Below are 22,875 nucleotides of genomic sequence, written 5' to 3'. Positions count from 1 at the left end.
TCCCTCAACTTCATTCTTCCCTAATGACAGCTTGATTGATGCAAAACATAAGCAGTTTATTTATCTATATTCTCAGAGATTCCTTAAGCAGACGGATTACACCACAGTGAGGAATCCTTAGTTCTGCCAAGCTTGGAAGCCTAATGCAGACAAAAATAATTTTTTTCCACAAAATCTGAGCAATCTTAGCAGACAAGAAAGGATTAATAAATATAAGGAGAAGTAAAGGGACTAAAAGGCTACTGATATTTGTCAAGCATCTACAATGAGGCCAATACTATGTTAGAAGATTTATGTATACTGCTTGATTTGGTTTTCAGCAGAATCATATGAATTAAGTTTTACTAGTTCATTGTGCAAATGAATAAAATGAATCCCATAAAGGTGAAATAATTTTCTTAAGGCAATACAGTGAGTAGCCAAACTCATCTGGCTCTCTTCATAAGGATAGTGTCCATGAAGTTTTTCCATTATACCATGCCATCATGAAACTTATGAAGATATACATGTTTCTTAATAAACGTAATAAACATTACAACAAATAAGATAATTTGCTTTTTCAGATCAGTGTGAATACTTTTGGTACTGAGAACCTCATCATAATACCCATTTCCTTCATTTGTCCTAGAGTCCAGTGTCCTTGTCATTTGACTACATTGCTTTAGCTTCACTAGCCTTTTTCTTTTCTTCTACTTTCTGTCTTTTGTTTACCTACTTTTTGGCTCTTGTTAACAACCATTAAAGGACACTTAAAAATTAGGAATGTAGAATAGTGTTATTTAATGCTAGGGAAAGGGGGCTGGGAATTGAAAACAATATCTAAAAATTATCCTATGTACTTATGTTTATAATTTTCAAAGTTTTTGCAAGTCTAACGGTGGATTTTCTTCGTCCTGAAGGCACATTAAAATTGAAATGGAATTTTTCTCAAAATGGCTTTTTTTTGGTACTGACATATGAAATCAACAATGGTTGCATAAGGGTTACTCAAGTTCCAGCTTGAGTTGGCTGTCATACTCACAAAAATACCTTAGATAATTGGTTCCTGACCTACTTGTGCTTATGAGCATTCAAATGAAGCATCGTTGTCTATCTATAAGTCAGAATGCTTCACTGTCTGATTTCTCTTGTTGAAAGGGCAACTAGGTAACCATCCTTTGTGATTCAAGATTTTGAATAATCACTATTAGAGTGAGAAAGTATGAAGTGTTGCACTAAAGCAAGTATACATATGGTATACAGGTACCTACAAAAATTTTAATACCAGTAATTATGGTATGTTGGAAGTTTCCTGTCAATACTACTCACATGCTAAATATATTATCTATTGGAATCCTTTAAAAAAATTTTTTTAAATGTTCATTTTTTTTTGACAGAGAGAGACAGAGCATGAGAGGGGGAGGGGCAGAGAGAGAGGGAGACACAGAATCAGAAGCAGGCTCCAGGCTCTGAGCTATCAGCACAGAGGCTGACGCGGGGCTCAGACCCACAGGCTGGGGGATCATGACCTGATCCGAAGTCGGACGCTCAACGGACCTAGCCACCCAGGCACCCCTATTGTAATCTTGACATGAGTTTTATGTGAATGGAGACTCTCAATAGGCCAAATTAGGCTCTACATAATTTACAAATCTCCCTCTTCCACTGCCTCACCAAATTCATGATAAACAATGACATTTATTACCTGGTAATAGTTTTTTTTGTTTTGTTTTTGTTTTAAAGAGACAGAATGAGATAGAGAAAGAGACCTCTATTTTCCCTCTTCTTCCTTTCTTTGATTTTTTATCAATCATCTTTCAAAAAGAAGGAGGAGGGGAGAAGGAGAAGGAGGAGGAGGAGGAGGAGGAGGAGGAGGAGGAGCAACAACAGGGAACATGTTTAGTTTCCGTCATGTATAAAGATATGCAACTGATCCAGAAATTGCAGAATTTCATAAAGCCAGAAATTAAGCATTTTGAAAGTCTTTTTATAGAAGTTCTTTGCTTAGTTTTTTTAAATCTAATGACTAAAAGTTTTTTTTTCCCTTCTTCTCGAGAGTATTTCAGAATCTGACCCCTCCTCCCAACCCACCAAAAAAGGATGCATGCCTTCCATGAGCTTTCCTAAAGCATCTGTTAGATGTGGAATGATCCATTTGTATCTACTATGAAGTACCCACCTTAATTCACAACAGGAACAAGGGGAGAAAGTAGAGCACAATGAGGTAGTGGCCCATAGTTTATCATGCTGTCAAGCACTGTAATCAAAAGAAATTATGGAGACCAAGGTTAGAGAAATAATGCAATTTTAATAAATAAAAACTGTGCTTTGATGTGGCACACAAAGTGGAGGCAAACTATGTTTGTTTGTTTTTTTTTTAACCTGGAATTGGTGTACAAAATTTTCAGTGTGATGTTCTAAATGTGATAAATAATCCAAGAATATGAAGAAAACTTAGTGTTTATTTGGTCCAAAGTCAATGGGTGAACGCACTTCAGTGTATCATGATGATTTCTGGGTAAAATCTTGCTTCTTGTACATTGCCTGTTGACTAAAGACATATAGAACAAATCTAGTCCCTCTATATCTTTCAGTCCAATGGTTTCTGAAGATAGATGACATTCCTCTTAGGTTATACCAAAGGTTCAAGAATACAGGTGCTGTTGGGGATTACTTGAAATATATTAGACAGCTGACAAACTAGAAATACATTTATATCTGCTGTTAATATATAGGCTATTTTACATGTTTATTTTGAGATATTTTTGAGGTTGATGATATCAAGTCTCTTGGCCATTTTCATGTTGCTCTAAAACTAGGGACATAGTTTAACTAATTTTTGGTACAGGTAATTAAACAATTATCTTTCAGGGAAAGTTTAAATTTTGTGTTTTAGGGACATGGAATAACCTTTGTCTAAAGATTCAGTTGCCATGTTCATACTAATGTGTGTATATATAAAATCAGAGTTTCAATGGCCACTGTGCCTCTAAAAGGTTATATATCTTTTCATTAGGATCACACAATTAATTCTAATTTTTCCCCTATGTTTTCTGGTATCATTTCTCTTTATTATCAAAAGCCTCATACTTCTTCTCATTCTATTTTTTAGTGTATAAAATAAACACTTTAAAATTTATTCTTTGCTTCATCCTAGCATGAATTGCCACTTCCATTAGCATGTATCAATTCAATGGGGCTCTTTACGATTTTATGGTTTTCTAATATGTGTGTATTTGTTGATATGCAATATTAACACAAATTGAGTATTTATTATCATTTATTACCTTAAATCCTATGCTTCTGATTTATGTGACTAGGAAATTAACAATAACCAGGTCTTATTCTAGCTAAAATTTATATTTTTAAATTAGTTAAATATAAAGATGATAGAGCCCAAATATGTTAGTGAAAATTTCACTTTTCCTGTGCTAAAAAGTATAATTAAACTAAAATTCAGATTCAAAGGGACTTATCCCTGGAATACCTTCTGCTTGAATGTTTTTTGCCCTTAATTTAATTGGCAATAGTCAAAATGTTACTTAAAATGTCTGACTTAACATGCTTGGTTACTTTCTTTTTGTTATTACTTTACTTTCTTTTTCTTCTCTTCTTTTGTTCTCACAAAGGTATTAAGAATATCACTCATTAATGCTTGTATTCATTCCTTTAGTTATCCACTCATATATTCAAACAGCAAACACTTATTTAGTAGGTACTGCATGTTCGGCATTAGATGAACTAGCATCTTCCCTATCCCCAAAGAGCTACCCACTCACTCTCCTATAGCATGCACGGATAGGGGTCAGACCTTAGCCACTGCTTCTGTGAGCCAAGATTTGCTTTAGAACAGTGCCTCTCGGGGCACCTGGTGGTTCAGTCATTTAAACGTCCAACTCTTGATTTCAGCTAAGGTCATGATCTCACAGTTTGTGGGTTTGAGCCCTGCATCAGGCTTTGCACTGATAACTTGGAGCCTGCTTGAGATTCTCTCTCTCCCCCTCTCTCTCTGCCACCCTCCCTCAAAATAAATACATAAACTTAAAAAGAAAAAAAAAAAAAAGAACAGTGCTTCTTAAATCACGATGTGTTCACCAGCCACTAGGTGATATAATTAACTTTCAGATTCTGATTCAGTAATTCTGGGGTGGGCCTGGGATTTTGCATTTTTAATAAACTCCCAGATGATGCAGAAGCCCTTGGCCTGGGGAACATACTTTGGGGGCCACAGCTTTAGATTAGAGAATAGATTTGGTTCCTTTGAACTGATTTGTCTGTCCACTGCAGAATCAAGACATTTGCTTCTATAAATAAAGGTATTTTGACAGAACCTAAACCCAGGACACATTAGTTTTGCAATTATGGACTTGTCCTCTCCACTTTTATGGCACTTATCACACTGTAATATCATTGATTGCTGGCACCTCATTTACTATATTTAATTTCCTTGTGAGTTGGCATTAAATTATAGTTAGGTTTGCACTTCTACCATCTCTCATGGTGTTTACTGCTCAATGATTATTTGATGAATAAATGTAGTAATAGGTAACACTGTCAGAGTAACATCTATTCTTACTTTTGACTTCTTTTCCTTATTGCCTAAGGGTAAGAAAGAGCCTTTTTCCTGACACATTGTTATTAGGTTCATTTTTCCACTCTGCCTAAATTCAGCTAGCCATCCCAAGGAGTGGAGTGTTCAGAATTAAGTTAACTGGTATTGTGTTTGATGTGACATGAAGAGATTGTCAGGAATTTAAGAAAGGGACAAAAAGAAAGTCTTATGTCCCAGATAAGATAAACTAGGAAATGAGACAAATATTAGAATTGCCAAGTGTAGGGGTGGCTGGATGGTTCAGTTGGTTAAGTGTCTGACTCTTGACTTTGGCTCAGGTTAAGATTTCATGGTTTGTGCGACTGAGCACCAGTACAGAGACTGCTTAGGATTCTCTCTCTCCCTGTGTATGCCATTCTCCCACTTGCTCGCAATCTAAATAAATAAATAAACTAAAAAAATAAAGAAAGAATTCCCAAGTGTCTGGAGTGGGATGGCTGAAAGTAAAGACCAGAGCCAATGGAAATTGTGCCAAGTAATAAGGTGTGTTAGAGGATAGTATCCAGACATATTCTCCTAGAAAAATTGTACAATGAAGAGAGGCCATTAGCTTTGCTAGAAGGGTGTGACCTGTGCCTTCTTTTCCGGTCCTAAATTGTAGTGTTAGCACTGGTATGGGGACCAGCATAGAGGCAGCTGTGGAAAATACGTCGGTGGATGTGTTTAGGTTTCCACTTGACCTTGAATATTCAGAGCCCTAGACAGATTCTTGTACCAATCAGACAGTGACCTTATAAACTTCTTATGAGAATTTGCGAGAGTAGTCCAGCAATCATTTCAACTTCAAGGATAATAATAATGGTAGACATCTATATACTGCTTCATTGAAATAGGGACTTTGGAAGTATAAGAAGTCTTAGGAATCAGTAATAAATGCTTTCTGTGTAAGGCATAGAGCTAAATAATTTAAGAAAAATAGCAACGTGTCAGAATTGTTGCTTTACAGTTAATACAATCCCATCTTTCTCCTTTGAAGATGTCATAATAATAATAATAGTAGTAGTTACACTTACAGCTTACTATGTGCCAGGGTTTTTTCCTAATTCTTTGTATCTGTTAATTCATTTAATTCCTTTGACAGAGATACTGTTATCACCATTTTATGGATAAGGCAATAAAGGCACAGCATATTTGGATAGTTTGCCCAACGTTACAAAATACTGAGTAGTAGAACTGAGGTTTTGAACCTGAGTAGCTTTGATTCTAGGATCTGCTCTTTGAACTACTATATGCCACTGTCAATCACAAAAATGATTGTTTCTCATAAAGTTTACATGTGAAAAACATACACTTAAAATTTATTTATTTAAATATAATTGAAAAGATAATACAGTTCTCATTGAAATTGTGCTTTGTGAAATTGAATTGAAACAAATTTCTATTCCTTGGTGCCTAAGAGTGTATCATGTATGCAAATCGTAGAGTGGTTGCTGAGAAATGTCACAAAAATCTTATCTATATCTATGCAACATATTCCATGATGATTCTCTTAATATTCTGAAGGAAAAAAATGGGAGCAATCCACTAATTCGTAAGTAATTGAGCAATTATCCAAAGAGTAACTGGTAATGGACTCATGCCAAACTCTGTGGAGATCTCTGGAACTGGGATTCCCTACTTGCCTATCTCTTGTTCAGCAATCTGATCAATGATTAGAACAATGGAAGAAGAAAGGCTTAGCACTCTTGCAGGGAATGCAAAGCTAGAAAGGGTGTCTGTTAGTTTAGATGATAGTTGTGTGCCCAAGAATCATCATTACCAGGTAGGAACTATAGGCTGAAACTAATAAAATGAAAATTTATTGGGTTATTGTAAACTCTTGTTTATTGCACATTTACAGGATAGAGAAATTTATGGCAGAAATTCCTGTGGTTTTATTTGACTACCTGCTCAATATGAGCCAATATGGTGTTAACCAGATGTTTTAAAAAGTTAATGCATTCTTAAGCTGCATTAATAGAGGTAGAGAGTCAAGTTCAAGGGTGGTAATAGTTTCACTATAATCTGAACTGCTCAGACCGTGTCTTGAATATTATATTCAGTTCTGTAGGCTGCGTGTTAAGAGTTGCTGAAAAGGTGGATTATACCTAGAGGCTGACTAGAATGTTGAAGAGATTGGAAACCACAGTGTTTAAGAAATTGGGCTCATCTAACCTGAGGAAGAAAATGATAAGGCCTAGTGAAAGTTCAAATTTTAAATGCTTTCCTTTCTTGAAGAGAGATGTTAATACGACACAGTTCTATAGAGAAGTAGATCCAATAGGTTAGAAGTTAAGGAATTAGGTATCTTCTTACAGCTGTGGCAGAGAAAAGATAGAATAAGACACCTTGAAAATGATGTGGAGTGGGGAAGAATAAGTGATCACTGCATAAAAATTGTTTTTTTTAATAGGAGTTTTGGGGGACACCTGGATAGCTCAATTGGTTGAGTGCCCAACTCTTGACTTCAACTCAGGTCATGATCTGAGGGTTGTGGGATTGACCCTGCATGGGGCTCTGCACTGAGCATGGAGCCTGCTTGAGATTCTCTCTCTCTCTCTCTCTCTCTCTCTCGCTCTCTCTCTCTCTCTTTCTCTCTCTCTCTCCCCCCCCTCTCTCTTTCCCTCCCTCTGCCCCTCTCCCACACTCACACACTCTCTCTCTAAAAGTAAGTGAAATAAAATAAGAAAATAGGAATTTTTATTGTAAATGTGATAGTGCTCAATAAAAAAACTGAAAAACAATTTGGAGGGTATTAAATAAAAATTAAAAATTCTCTTCCCCCTCAGGATCCTTGGCCTATTAATTACCACATGGCTGATATAACTATTGTTAACACTTTCTTCTACATATTCCTTAAAAAAATGTCTGTGCACATACAAGATCACACAGATAGACAAAAAGGAATAGAAATATATATGTGTACAAGTTTGTTTTTTTTTTTACACTAAAGGGATCATACTGTATATAGTTTTCTGAAGCTTATGTTTTGAATATATCTTTTCCTATCAGTGAAATGAGACATGGTTTACTCTTTTATATTGCTTAGGGTTTCTTTATTACTCAAAATCATGTTGATAAATATTTAGGTGTTTTTCTTTTTCATCATAGTGATTATGAGCTTGAGTATAGTACCTAGCCTTTTGCAAACAGTATTTATTTTTTTAGTCCTAATTGCTAGAATTTCCAATTTAATTGCTAGAGCAATGAGGTATGAATGATTTAAGCTTTTGAGATATTTTATGAAATTAATCTTAACAAAGATTGTAAAGTTAGACTTCCACCAGCAGTGTATAAGCAATTCCATGTATCTCCATGTGATCAATAAGAGAAAATATGACCAGAGTTTTATCATTATTTATTTTATTTTATTTTTTTAATGTTTGAGAGACAAAGAGAGTGAAAGTGGGAGAGGGGCAGAGAAAGAGGGAGACACAGAATCCGAAGCAGGCTCCAGGCTCCAAGCTGTCAGCAGGGTGCCTGATGTGAGACTTGAACTCACTAACTCTAAGATCATGACCTGAGCTCAAGTCAGATGCTTAACCGACTGAGCCACCCAGGCACCCCTATCATTATTTTTATAGTTTCCAATCTGATGGATGAAACAGGGCATTTTGTTTTGATTTCTATTAATAGTGAAGTTAAGCATCATTTAGTGTGTTTATTATTCACCTGTGCTTTTTCTTGTGTTTGTTCTTTTGTGAATTCCCATTCATGTCCTTTGCCTGTTTTTCTAATGGATTGTCTTATTTTCAAAACATTGAATACAATTTATTTAAATATTAAGAATTGTTTCACTTTTTTATACATAATGCACATAGTTTTTCTGTCCTAATATTTGACTTTTAATTTATATGTTAGTTGTCATATGAGTGGTCTCCATTCTCTATTATATTTTGGTTTTGATTACCAGAAAAATGGAAGAAAAGCTAAAAATATTCCATGAAAGAAACCAACCGATTAAGGAAGCCATAGTCTCCCTTGGTTTCTCAATAATACCTACTCTTTCCTGGGTATCAAGATATCTGAAAAAACTGAACTGATAAAAATAGTGATCCAATTTTTAAATATATTTGATGAAGGGAAACTCAATGAAAATCTTTAAAATTATTCTAGATATTAAGGAAAACTTTACAAGATAAAATTCTGTAATTTTTAAGAATTAAAAACAATGATCATCCCTTCGTTCATTAAAAGTCAACTTGAGATTTATTTTAAAATCATAGCTTTAACCATATACACAAAAAGTGTGTGAGTTGATATTTTTTCAATTTAAAATTTATGCCAGTCATTTTACATTGATATGTGTGCATGAGTGTGTGTGTATGTGTTTGTGCATGCGTGCGTGTGTGTGTGTATGTGTGTGTGTGTGTGTGTGTGTTGGCTTAAATGTATGAATTTTTATTTGTTTTGACTTCCTTTATCATGTGCCTCTGGGTTAATACCTGTTGGGTGTTAGAACATCAAGGCACGCCGTAAATGTGAGCCTTTGTGTGCTGCCTAATTTATGTGTGATCGCTAACGTATGTACCTGAAGTTTCTGGTGGATTGTGGCCAAAGAATGATGTATAAACTGAAAGGATTGCATTAAACTGCGAAGGACTAGGACAGTGCCAATGGGAGCACTTTGTTCTCCGTTCTCCATACTAATGCTGTAATACAGAAAGAAATCAAGCATCTCACGGAATAATATTCCTTTGTAACACATTTTATAAGCAAGATTTCACTGGTGTTGAATTTTCACTACTGGGCTATCTTACTGTCAGCTTATATTTTAGTAATTGGATTATTAGTATGAAAATAATGTACGTATCATTAAAAGGTACATGGAATGTAAAAATACAGAGGACAGTGACAATTTAATTTCTCTGTTTATATGAGTTTAGAACAAAAGGCAATGCCTGTAAACTTATCAAACTGTAGATATACATAGACACGGCTGACAAACGTCCAGACTGGATCCTTGGATTCGGAACTGGGAGTTTGGACAGCAGGTGTCCAACCTCTTTCCATGAAGGAATCTGAAGAATAAAACCAAACATTCTTTTCTCTTAAAGTATTTATATGGAAATGAAAATTCATACATAATCAAATACTCATTTTCTCAAAAAAACTTTTAGTGGACACCTATTTTGGGTCCCATTCCCAAAGCTATCTTGCTTAAATTTTCAGATAGTGAAAACTATTTTCTGCCTTCACTGACAATAATTGAGTGAAAATTAAAAGAGCAAAAACCCAACATTCTTCAGTTAATTAGCTCAGCAATTATTAAAATACCTGATGACACCCAATGCTGACAAGGAAATACAGAAGCTACAGCTTTGAACAATTTTAGTGGAACTATAAATCGATACCACCACTTTGGAAAGGCAGTTGGCAAAATTATCAAGATCTAAAGTGTGCATATTATTGGACCAGCATTAATAATAACAGTTTATTTAACAGAAACACTGTAACCATTTGAAGACAGATGCTTGAGAATACTGAGTGCATAATTGCCAGCAATAGTGGTAAGTTATCACTTATAATGATTACTAAGAGTGTTAATAACAGTGCCTATTATAGTTTCTTTGTAGTTGCTGTATTTTCTGAAGATTTTGTAATAGGAGCAGATATAACTTTAACCTGGAATCATTATCATGATATTTCATTTAAAAATAAAAAAAAACCCTGTGATATAGGAATCATGTTATTCAATTTGAAAACTAAAAACCAAAACAATAATGCAGAAACAATAAATTAGGAATTTAAGTGGTTTTTGTATCTCGGAATTGAGTCTCTTCACGCTAAAGATCTAGAACCTTGGCATCTGATTGGCAAATTACTTCGTGAAATTGACTTATGGTTGTTGAATAAGTGAGATTCTTGGACTGCTGCTACTTTGTGTGAAAACAGTATGCCACTTAGTAGGGAAAGTGATATAAGTAACATCTCTGTATGTTGTCACATGATTTATACAACCAAGAAATGCCCCAAATTAATTTGGACACTCAGTAATGAAGCATACAATAAAATGAAGAGAAGGAATATATGTGATGCCATTGGGATTATTGAAGACTGTGTGAAATACAGACCTGAAAGATAAGTGAATAGTGATAAATGAGTAATTTATGCTGAAAGATATCTAAATAAAACATATTTCAATGAAACAACTGTTTGCATATTCTTAGAAAGCTTGCCATAAAAATGATTTTTTCTAAAGTGCATTATTTTTCCTACAGAGTGACTTTTATGATAAACTTTAAAATGGCTATAAAATTGAATTTAGTGTAACAATTTAAATATCTACTCATGACACATGAACTTTTTATCATAGAGGAGAAGGCATATTTATTTATAGTAAGAGTAGTAAGTATATGAGCTATTTATTGATATGTTTCTTTAAAAAATCATTATATTATTAACAGGAGGGTCTCCTTTTATAAATTAAAAAATGAGAAAAATATCATTAAAATGTCTAAGATAAGCATAAATTCTTTCTGTTTAATTTCCACAAAATACTAACAGAATCACCATGTATTCCAAAAGAGGTACCATAGTTTATAATCTTCAAACCCAAGATTTCCTCAGGGCTTTTAGCAAAAAGGAGACTGTGTACTCAGCCTCCCTGTACCCCTCTTGCTCCACACCCACATAGTTGAATTTTCTGCTCTGAGTTAAGCAATAGACAAATCTGGACAAAGATACAAAGGAAGTGACCACAGGCTCCAACAGGAATTCTGTTCCATCTTCCTCTTCCTTGGAGACATGAATTATTTCCACTTACCTCTAGTGAGTCCGTTTAGGCCATCTTTCCCTTGGGAGGGAAAATGTAAGTTGCTAATACCAGAGCACATCCTGTCAGGAAAGGAGGTGTGGAATTCTGTAGTTTTCCTCAGGTTTCATGAAGTTATTCAGAGCAAAGCTAGCAGAGGAGAAAACCTGTCTAACATGCTTCCATGGAGGAATCTGAGAATTGAGGAACTTGGAAAATGCATTGGATGGCAGAACTTCACTGGTATTGTGGAATCAGAAACTTAGGGTATAAGTTTTATTGGACCAGTTGGGAGCAGCTCCTATATAGTCTAGAGCCTTATGGGAAGATCTTGTTTACAGAGGAAAAAGGGACATGTCTAGGGTGTGGGCATCTGTGTAGCTGCCCCTACTGCTCTAGATGTGCCATGGTGGGTCTGTTAGAAAGAGTTAACTTCTGTGTGACCTGGGTATCTTATTTTCCAAAAGAGGGGCTAGTTCTACTACCTCTCATCAGAAAAACAGGCTAAGAGAGGAACCCCTCCCCAGCTTCATACTAATAGGGAGAGACTAAGCCAAGGAGGCTAAATTCTGAGACTGAAGAAAGAATGAGATAGTCTTGTTCAGAGATGACCCAGAAAGCAGGTGGGTGGAGATGCCCTCCTAAGTTCTGGAGCAGTATCTAATTTCAGGGTCTCAGATCATCACAATTAAGAGTCTACATTCTTTAGAATCTTTAAACATCCAGTGTCAACTTTGAGGGATATGCTAATTTTTACTTTACTGAATCTGTAATATTGACTAAAATCACAGGAACTTATTAGCAAAGACAACAAGATTTGTTTGATTTCAAAAGTTAGATTTTTGTCAAATTAGTATAATCTTAAATCAATTATGGAATTGTGAGGTGAACATAGTCTATCATCAATTTATAATTGCAACTTAATTACCTACTTAATTTATGTTGGGTTGAATTTTCTAGCATTTCCAGAAGTGGTACTCCCCTCCTTTCCCCAATAAAAAGGTTATACAGAATCCAAACCTTACTGTTTTTTCAAACTTTGATACTATTTAATTAAACAGACTAACAGGAGTGCCTGGGTGGCTCAGTCAGTTAAGCAACTGACTCTTGATTTAAGCTCAGTTCATGATCTCAAAGTTCGTGGGATCTATCCCCGTGTTGGGCTCTGTACTGACAGTGCAGAGCCTGCTTAGGATCCTCTCTGCCTCCCTCTCTCTCTGCCCCTCCCCTGCTGATACTCTCTCTCTCTCTCAAAATAAATAAATAAAATCTTTTTAAAAATGGACTAACATTCTAACATTCTTTAGATCTCTCCTTTTTTCTCTCTCTCTGTCTCTGTCTTTGTCTCTCTCTCTCTCTCTATATATATATGTGTGTGTGTGTGTGTGTGTGTGTGTGTGTATGTATATGTATATATATATATATATATGTATCTGTGTGTATATATATATGTATATATGCATGTATGCATGTGCATATAGTCAGTCATTACTTGCAGATTCTGTTTTGTGAATTATTTGATTAGCTAAAATTTATTTGTTACCTCCAAATCCATACTCATGTGCTTTAATGGTCATTGGTATGTGTTTTGGGCAGAGCAGTGAAATATTTGGTTTTCCAAAGCACTCACTCCCAGCTGAGGTAGAACAGGGTGACACTCTGTCTTCTTGTTCCACCTCTCATACTGCAAACAAGTATTCTTTCAAGGTCTATTTAATGCCATATTTTTCACACTTTTGTGCTTTTTGTTAATGATTTTGCTGTTACAATGGTGCCCAAGTCTAGTGCTGAAGAGTTTTCTAATGTTTTTAAGTACAAGAAGGCTGTGATGTATCTTACTGAGGAAATATGTAAGTTAGATAAGCTTTTTTAAGGCATAAGTTACAGAGCTATTGGCTGACAAAGACTCAGTTTTTGACTAAACTTTAGTCAAGCTCCTTTGAGCCCTGTCTCTGAGTAGGCCTTGGCTTTGACCCTTGCCCTTTCTTTTGCCTACCCTTAGCAAAGAATCCTGTTCCTTATTCCTTAATAAGGAATCCTTATTCCTTAGCAAAGAATCCTGTTAAGTCAGGTTGGAGAGAATCCCTCCACCGTGATATCTGATCATTTTTGATATCTAAGTTCCTTATCTCTTACCTTTTACGGTATATGTCCTTGGTCTCCCTTTAGTAATAATCATATTGTTCAGTTTAGTAAGAATCTCCCTACCATTGATATCTCCTCTGAGTAATTCTTTATTCACTGACCCTCTCACTCTCCTTGTTGGCTATAAATCTCCACTTGTCCATGTTGTATTCAGAGTTGACCCTTATCTTGCTTCAATTATAATACCCCTATTGCAATAATCTTGAATGAAGTCTTCCTTACCATTTTAATAAATATCAGAATAATTTTTCTTTAATATGGCCATGTGTTCAATGTTAAAGAACCAATAATACATGTTAATAAGGTGTCATTAAGCAGAAACACACATATAACATCAGTTGATGAAAATGTTGTGCCCAGAGACTCACAGGAACATAACCCTGTATTTTTCCTAGAAGCAATGATCCAGTATTTGGTAACTCAGTGTTTACAGTGACTTTATAGAAGTACTGTGAATGAGACTTGAAATCGACTCTGTATATTTCACACACACACACACACACACACACACACGGATCAAAATGAATACTTTTGCTTTTTTATGGCTGTACATCTTATAAAAACTATTTAGCAAAAGCAAGGGATAATTTTGAGAAGTAAAATAAAAGTCCCTTCTTTCTTTTGATGTACTACTTTGTTCAGTAACTTGTCTTCCAAAATATTGAAAATATTTGTTTTTCAACCCAAGTCAAGAGGGATAGGAAGTGAAAGAAAAAAAAGAGACAGAGAATTAGACACTTGACAATTGAGAACAGTGTCTCATGTGCCTATGACACCAACCATCTCAGTGGTTTGCCTAGCAGAACACAGGAAGAAAATATGACAAATAGAAAGAAAGTAAAACACCCCTCAATAGCAAAGGGAAGCTTGGGGGGAGGGAGGAGACAGGAATTGGCCCTCTGAAGCAACTAAGATCTGTCTTCCAGTGATACTTAAAATAGCTGAACTATTCTCCTGTTTTATATTCTGCTTTGACAGCAAGTCTGCTCTGCAGAGAGAGAGAAAGGGAGAGAGATCATTTATTGATGCCGAATAGAGCAGAGGAGTAGTTAAAATGATGAATAATTTTAATGGAGGGGGGAATCCTTGACAAGTAGTAAAAAAATAAAGGTAAACCACATTTCCCAATTCTGTTTTCATTTCAGCTTTTTTTTTGCTGCTTTTGGGTAAAGTGAATCATTTGTTTTGATGGACAAAGTTGTTCCAGAAGACATTCTTAGGGCTCATAGTAAATGAAAGTGACTTCCAATTTTCAATCCTAAATCTTATAAAATGTAGTTTTGGAAAATTCACTTCACATCATGCCAACCCATACCAACACGGCCTGTAAAAGTACAATAGAAAGATCGGACGCAAGTTAACAGTCGCTAATGAAACATATTTCCCCTTTCTGGTTCTGGGGCTACAAACAGACCAAATGCAGTAAACAAACTTTGTTCCACAGCTTTGAAGTCTTCCTGCTAGTTTCCCCCAACTTAGAAAAATTATACTATTTATAAAAGTGCATAAATTGTAATTTAAGTTAAAAAAAAGCCTTGAAATTTTTATCAAAAGCATTCAAATTACTCTCTCCCCAGGTCAGCTAATGAGTTGTCAGGAGCTGGCCCCTTACTGTAGTGCACCTCCTGCAGACTAAGACAGTGAACCATGTTTTCATCAAAGGAAATGCTCATTAGTAGAGCTTTCAGAAACTGATTTGATTATAGTTTCACTTGTTAAAGTGAAATATTTTGAGCTCATTAGGATGATTATGATTCAAGGTCATCGTTTGAAGCTAGTCCTGTCAATATAAGATAAATGGGCCCTCATCTTTTTCCCTTCTTTACGTCTGTGCTTTTTAAACTCTTCTGTGTAAAAGTTCCATAGCCATAATTAATTTTTAGTTCTTCTGTTACAAAGCTGCTTAAAAAAAAAAGAACAAAGATTTTGGCTACCAAAAGGGCCTTGAAGAACTATTAAGAGGAGGAGGAGGCTATCTTGTTTTAGAAAAATCAGAGAAAAACCTTGAAAAGTTCAGCTTTTGAAATCCAGCTATTTTCTCCTTGACCTTTCCAAAGTTTCTAAAAGGTGCTTTGTACATAATTTTGCATGTACCCTTTCATCTCAAAAGTATAAAACTAAACTGAAAACCACCCAAGAACTACCAGTGCCTTAATTAAACATCTCCTCTTTTATGGCACAAGATGAAGTTAACACCTTTTAAAGTTCTTTCCTTTCTTTTTCTAAATATAGCACTTAAATTTCTGAGAGTTAAAGAGCCACTTAGGCATTAAAGGAAATGATGTTAACTTCTATCAGCTAGTCATTCTAACATGAGTTTGCCCCTTGAACTTCCTTGGTCAAATATTACCTTTTCCTTTAACATTAAAGAGAGGTTACAGTGAAAGTACTGAGAGTATTTATTTTTTACCTCCTGTATATTATATTTTGGAAAAATGTTTTGATCTTTAAGGCTATTGAATCCCCAAAACCCTTCATTTTAATTCAAGTCTACACTGAACTTGCACAGTAGATGATAGTTAAAAAGTTACAACAGACTAGTGACCTTTTTAGTTGATAACTTCTTATTTTTTTCCTTTCTCTGTAGACAATGGATGATTAAAACTTACTTTGCTTTTTAAAAATAATACATATTTACATGACTTTTACATTTGAGATATTGACTTTAACATTTAAGATATTGCTTATTAAGCAGAAAAACTAGTGCCCACACATGCAATTCTGTGAAATTGAATTAAAGGTTGCCAGTAGATAATTATTTGAGAATAGATGTGAACACTGTACCTTGAAGCAATTAGGTTTTATTCTCACATGTACCTAAAGGCTCCTTTGACCATGACATTGAAAACTATGAAGTTAAGTTTCAGTCCTTGGGATGCTTGCATGAAATTCTCTTAGTGCTAAATTAATCTAGGTTTATTTTCCAGCAAAAACAAAACAAACAAACAAACAAAAAAAAAAAACCCAGAAAGACAAAACTAAACTAAGGCACACAGCATGTAGACTCTGATGGAGGAAAGGTATTTATGTCATTGGTGTTGTGGTGCCAGGATGTACATGTGATTGGATATACAGAAGATAGCATGAATTTTTTTAATGTCCCTCAAAATGTGATGGGAAATGATGTATTAAGAACTGAGGGGTCCAGAGATACTTACAGTGAAGAGGAGAATGCTCAATTAAAATTACTTCCCAAAACTGTGAAGACTACTCTTGCCTTTACCTTTTGCCTCATCCCCACTTTCAATTATTACATCAGCCTCTATTTATTTTATAAATATTAGCCTCTAATTATTTTATTTATTTATCATGTACCTATCTTATGTAGGATTTTCACTCCCTGTGGGCAGAGAAATTGTCCCTTGGTCACTGATAAATCCCTATTGCTCAGCATCATGTCTATTCAAAGTAGGCACTCAGATGCGTTTGTTAAATGAATTAATAAATAAAACCATGGATCAATTATTCATCATTCATTCTTTGAATCTTGAGTATCTTTGCCTCTTTCATTAAAATGAATTTTATTGAACGAAACTAAGAGCTAGTTCTTTGAAAAGATAAACAAAATTGATAAATCTTCAGCCAAACTCATCAGGAAAAAATAAGGGAGTACCCAAATGAATAAAATCAGAAATCAAAGAGGAGAAGTAACAACTGGTGCTACAGAAATAGAATTATAAGAGACTACCATGAAAAATTATAGGCCAACAAATTGAACAACTTAGAAGAAATGGATAAATTCTCAGAAACATACAATATCCTTAAACTGCAACAAGAATAATTAGAAAATTTGAATAGACCAAAATTTTGTAATGAAATTGAATCAGTAATCAAAAAACTCCCAATGAACAAAAGTTCAGAACCAGATGGATTCACAGGTGAGTTCTACCAAACATTTAACGAACAGTTAATATCTATTCACCTCAAACTATTCCAAATAATAGAAGAGGAAGGAAAGCTTCCAAATACATTCTGCAAGACCAACGTTAACTTGATAACAAAACCAAAGTCACTAAAAAAAAAAAGAAAACTATAAGCCAGTATCTCTGATGAACACAGATGCAAATATCCTCAACAAAATATTATCAAACTGCAATCAAGAATACATTAAAAAGACCATTCACAAAAAAGTAAAGTAAATAAACAAAAAATAAAAAGTCCATTCACCATGATCAAGTGGAATTTATTCCTGGGATACAAGGATGATTCAGTATTTCAAAACCAAACACTTTGAATACACCATATTAACAAGATGAAGTCTAAAAATCATAAGATAATCTCCATAGATGCATAAAGAGCATTTTGGAAAATTTAATATCCATTCATGATAAAACGAACTTTCAACAAAGTGAGTTTAGAGGGAATATACCTCAACATAATAAAGGCCATATATGATAAACCCACAGCCAACATACTCAATAGTGAAAGAGAGCTTTTTTTTAAACATCAGGGATAAGACAAGGATGTCCACTCTCACCACTTTTATTCAACATAGTACTGGAAGTCCTCACCACAGCAATCAGACAAGAAAAAGAAATAAAAGACACCCAACTTGGTAAGGAAGAAGGTAATTCTCAGTCTGCAGATGTCATAATAGTATATATAGAAAACCTTGAAGACTTCACTGAAAAAACTGTTAAAGAAATGAATTCAGCAAGTTGCAAGATACAAAATTAATGTACAGAAATCTGTTGCATGCCTATATACTAATAATGAAGTAGCAGAAAGAAAAATTAAGAAAACAATTCTATTTACAATTGCACCAAAAAGATTAAATACCTAGGAATAAACAACCATGGAAATGAAAGACCTGTACTCTGAAAACTATAAAACATTGATGAAAGAAATTGGAGATGACACAAACAAATGGAAAGACAGACAATACTCATAGATTGGAAGAATTCCAACTGTTAAAATGTCCATAAGACAATCTACAGGTTCACTGCAATCTCTATCAAAATACCAATAATATTTTCTGCAGAACTGGAACAAATAATCATAAAATTTGTATGCAACAACAAAAGACCCTGAATAGCCAAAAGTAATCTTCAGAAAGAACAAAGCTGGAGGTACCACAATCCCAGATTTCAAGATGTACTACAAAGATGTAGTAATCAAAACTTTATAGTGCTGGTACAGAAATAGACAATAGATCAATGAAACAGAATAGAGTGCCTAGAAATAAACCCATGCAAAAGAATGAAACTAGACTACTTTCTTACACCGTACATAAAAATAATCTCCAAATGGATTAAACACCTAAATATGACCATAAAACCATAAAATTCCTAGAAGAAAACTAGGCAGTATCTCTTTGACATCAGCTTCAGCAACATTTTTCTAGATAGGTCTCCATTAGTAAAGGAAATAAAAGCAAAACTAAACATTGGAACTATACTAAAGTAAAAAGCTTTTGCACAACAAAAGAAACCACCAACAAAGTGAAAAAGCAGCCTACTGAATCAGAGAAGATATTTGTAAATGATATCTGATAAGAGGTTAATATCCAAAAAATATGAAGAACTTATACAATTCAACACACACACACACACACACACACACACACACACTGGATTAAAAAATGGGCACAGGACCTGAATAGACATTTTTCCAAAGAAGACATACACATGGCAACAGACACATGAAAAGATGTTCAACATCACTAATCATCAGGGAAATACAAATCAAAACCACAATAGGATATCATCAACTTATACATGTCAGAAAAGCTGGAGTAGAAATTATCAGAAATAACAAGTGTTGGGAAGAATGTGGAGAAAGGGGAACCTTTTTGTACTGTTGGTGGGAATGTAAATTAATGCAGCCACTATGGAAAACAGTATGGAGTTTCCTCAAAAGAGTGAAAATAGAAATATGATATGATCCAGTAATTCCATTACTATTTACCCAAAGAGAATAAAAACACTAATTCTAAAAGATACATGTGCCCTTATGTTTATTTTAGCATTACTTTACACTAGCCAAGCTATGGAAATAACCTAAGTGCCCATTGCATATGCAATGGAATATAACGCAGCCATTACAAAATAATGAGATCTTGCTATTTGTGACAACATGGATGAATCAAGAGGGTATTATGGTTAGTGAAATAATTCAGATAGAAAGACAAATACCATATGATTTCACTTATATATGAAATCTAAAAGACAAACAAAAGCAGAAATGGACCTATAGATAAACAAACTGAGAGGTGCCAGAGGGGAGCAGGTACTGGTTTTCAGTTATGAAATGAATAAGACATAAGGATGAAAAGTACACATAGTGAATGTAGGCAATGTGTATATATATATATACACACATACATATATATATATATATTTTTTTCTCAATGGTATTTTGGTAGCATTGCATGGTGACAGATTGTAGCTACACTTGTGAGTGTAGCATCAAGTGTAGAGTTGTCAAATTACTATGTTGTACACCTGAAACAAATGTGTGTCAACTATATTTCAGTAAAATAAGAATTTCCTTGAGATGGTGGATACAATTGACATCTAATTTAAATATTCCAGACCAGGTATGATGAAAGCTTGCTGCAAGGTAGGAAGTGCAAAAGAGAGGGGTATGCAAGAGATAATTAGGAAGGAGCATTAACAAATTTTGAGAAACTGGCAACTTGAGGGAGAGGAGAGAGAATAGGATGAACCTCTCCTTTCTACCTTGGACTACTGCTTAGAAAATAATCCACTGAGGGGCTCCTGGGTGGCTCAATCCATTTAGCGCCCAGCTTCAGCTCAGGTCATGATCTGATGGTTTGTGAGTTTGAGCCCTGCGTCAGTCTCTGTGCTGACAGCTCAGAGCCTGGAGCCTGCTTCAGATTCTGTGTCTCCCTCCCTTGTTCTCTGCCCCTCCCCTGCTCGCACTCTGTCTCCTGCTCTCTCAAAAATAAACGTTAAAAAATTTAAATAAAAAAGAAAGAAAAGAATCCACTGACAAAAAGCATGAAGGACAGCTAAAAGTTTACTGGTAGAGGTGGGTGGCCACATATGAGAATTTGTTCTATGTTAGACATATATGATTGAGTTGAGGTGTTGCTGGAATCCCAAAGAGATATTTTATTTTGTAATACAGTGGGGCAACTCTCACATGTGCCGTAAAAAGTGAAGTATTAACAACAAAGGGCAAATATTTACTTTTTGAGGATAAAACCATGTGGTAAAGGGGGAGGAAATAAAAGAAGAGGAAGCAAGAATGGAAAATACACGAAAGTAACTTGTATTTATTACTTAGGATAATGGTTACCTCTAGACACTATTTTGAATTAGCTGAGCTTTTCTTCATAACTGTACCACTTTGTTTTCAATATTTTAATTTTGTGTTTGGTACTTCTCATCCAGGACAACTAGTTTTTTCATGCTACAATAAGTGTCCGCATACACATTCCTTCTCACTCTCCTATTTTATCAGAACTTCCTGGCTCCCGGCATTTTGTTTCTTCTAATGCAACCAAACATATCATGACCTAACTTCTCTCAATTAGTTGATAGTACGGCAGTCCTGTTCAGTAACCCATCTAACATGTGCATTAATGTTTTCTGTAATTTCTTTATGAATTAAGAATAGAAATTATAAAAGTGATGTCACCATAATTTAAATAGAGTGATGTCACCAGGAAAATTCCCTTGGCTCTCTCCTAAGAGACTTTGTGAACTCGCCACAGTCTAAAGCCAGCTTTGCAGCAAGTGGGTATATATTTTGGATATGCATTCCCATAATTAAGATCACTAGATTGAGACATATGTTCAAAATATCAACAACATATAACTGTAATGCAAGTGTGTCTGCTTGTGCTGGCATGGCCAGCATATTTTCTGTCTTGCACTTAAACCTACATTGAAATCTGAATCACAAAAGATTGTTTGGAAGCTAAGGAATCAGACTAGAAGAGGATTTTTAGCTTAACTGAATGTTAAATGACATCAGGTTATAAGAGCTCACTGAGTTATTTTCCTGATATAGCATTTGTCTTCGATTTCTAAGTGCTAGCCTGTCCAAAAATTCTATGAATAAACACTGACAAAATCTGTCTGTAGAGGGGAAAGCATCTTTGAGCATCAGAGCTATGAGAGTGGTTGCCACTGCTCGATGGTGATTCCCACCCCACCTCATCCCCACTGGGTAAGCTCTCCCAAATTTTACCTTCCTGAGACCTTGTAGGCATTTACTTCTTCTGCCCATTAGACTGACACCTTCTATTACATGTTGTGCTCTTCTTCTGCTGTCTGTCTGTCTTCAGAGCTTTCCACTAGTACTTGAGTACAGAATTAATCTCTTATCTTTGTTTCTGAGGACAACATATCGAATTGATTATTATCTCTTTAGGTATTATTGACACTTAATTCATAGTCTTTTAATATTTTTATTTCCCCTGCAGAAAGATAAGCAGTCAAACCTGAACCTTGTTTATTTAATCAAGATAATATTATAAAATTTATACTGAGTTAATGTTCATATGCACTTTTTTATTGCTCTTTTCAAATTGTTAAAGAAGATGGTATGCTTCCTCTCTTTTTTAATTTTGTCTTTAGATAGATAATATGGTAGACTCTTGGTCATGGTCTTGGTAATGTGTGAAGATGCTGCTATTTCCACCAAAACATATCTATTAAAAATTATTTAGTGTAACTATGAAAATGAAACTTAGCATCAATGCCTGGGACAAATAGGCAAAGATAATCTGTGGTAGTTGAGGGAAAAGCAATTCTAAAAACTAGCATGTACAAGGCTTGGAGTAGGGGAGGGCAGAGCACATTCAGTGGGCAATGGGAGTCACATGATGGGATGGTGAAGATGAGGTATGAAGAGGCGGCTAGAGAGACAGGTGGGGTCGGGTCGTCGGAGGAAACCACTTCATTATTTTAGGCAAGGAAAGCCACTTAATGTTTCCCAAGATAAGAAAGTTCTCCCTTTCTTCCTTTTGCTCCTTCGTTTGTTTCTTCTCTCCCTTCCTTGCTTCCTTCCCTCTTGCTCTTTTCCTTCATTCCCTTCTAGCTCTGTTTTTTCCCTTCCTTTCTTTCACTCATCAACTTGCCTTTTTTCCTTCTTTCCAGTCTTTTTATTTGTCTTTTGTGTAAATGAATTCATTGTCTCATTGAAGAAGATCCTTTTGTTTTTTTACAAGTGGTAGAAAAGCATGATAGAAAATATATGTACATCTTCAACCTGGTGATAGTGTCTTCTCATTTTCTTTGGATTCCCAATGATTAGTCTGCATAGAGAGTTTTGAAATCATCTTGCACACTAGAGACACTAGATATTTTACTCTCTCCAGACCTTCATATAGCACAATTTTGACAGATATATACATATCTATGCATATACTCATATACAGTAAAACCTTGATTTGTAAGCATAATTTCTTCCAGAAATATGCTTGTAATCCTAA

The sequence above is a fragment of the Leopardus geoffroyi genome, chromosome B2 (assembly GCF_018350155.1).
Source record: "Leopardus geoffroyi isolate Oge1 chromosome B2, O.geoffroyi_Oge1_pat1.0, whole genome shotgun sequence".
Taxonomy (NCBI): domain Eukaryota; kingdom Metazoa; phylum Chordata; class Mammalia; order Carnivora; family Felidae; genus Leopardus; species Leopardus geoffroyi.
This window is presented reverse-complemented; position numbering follows the sequence as displayed.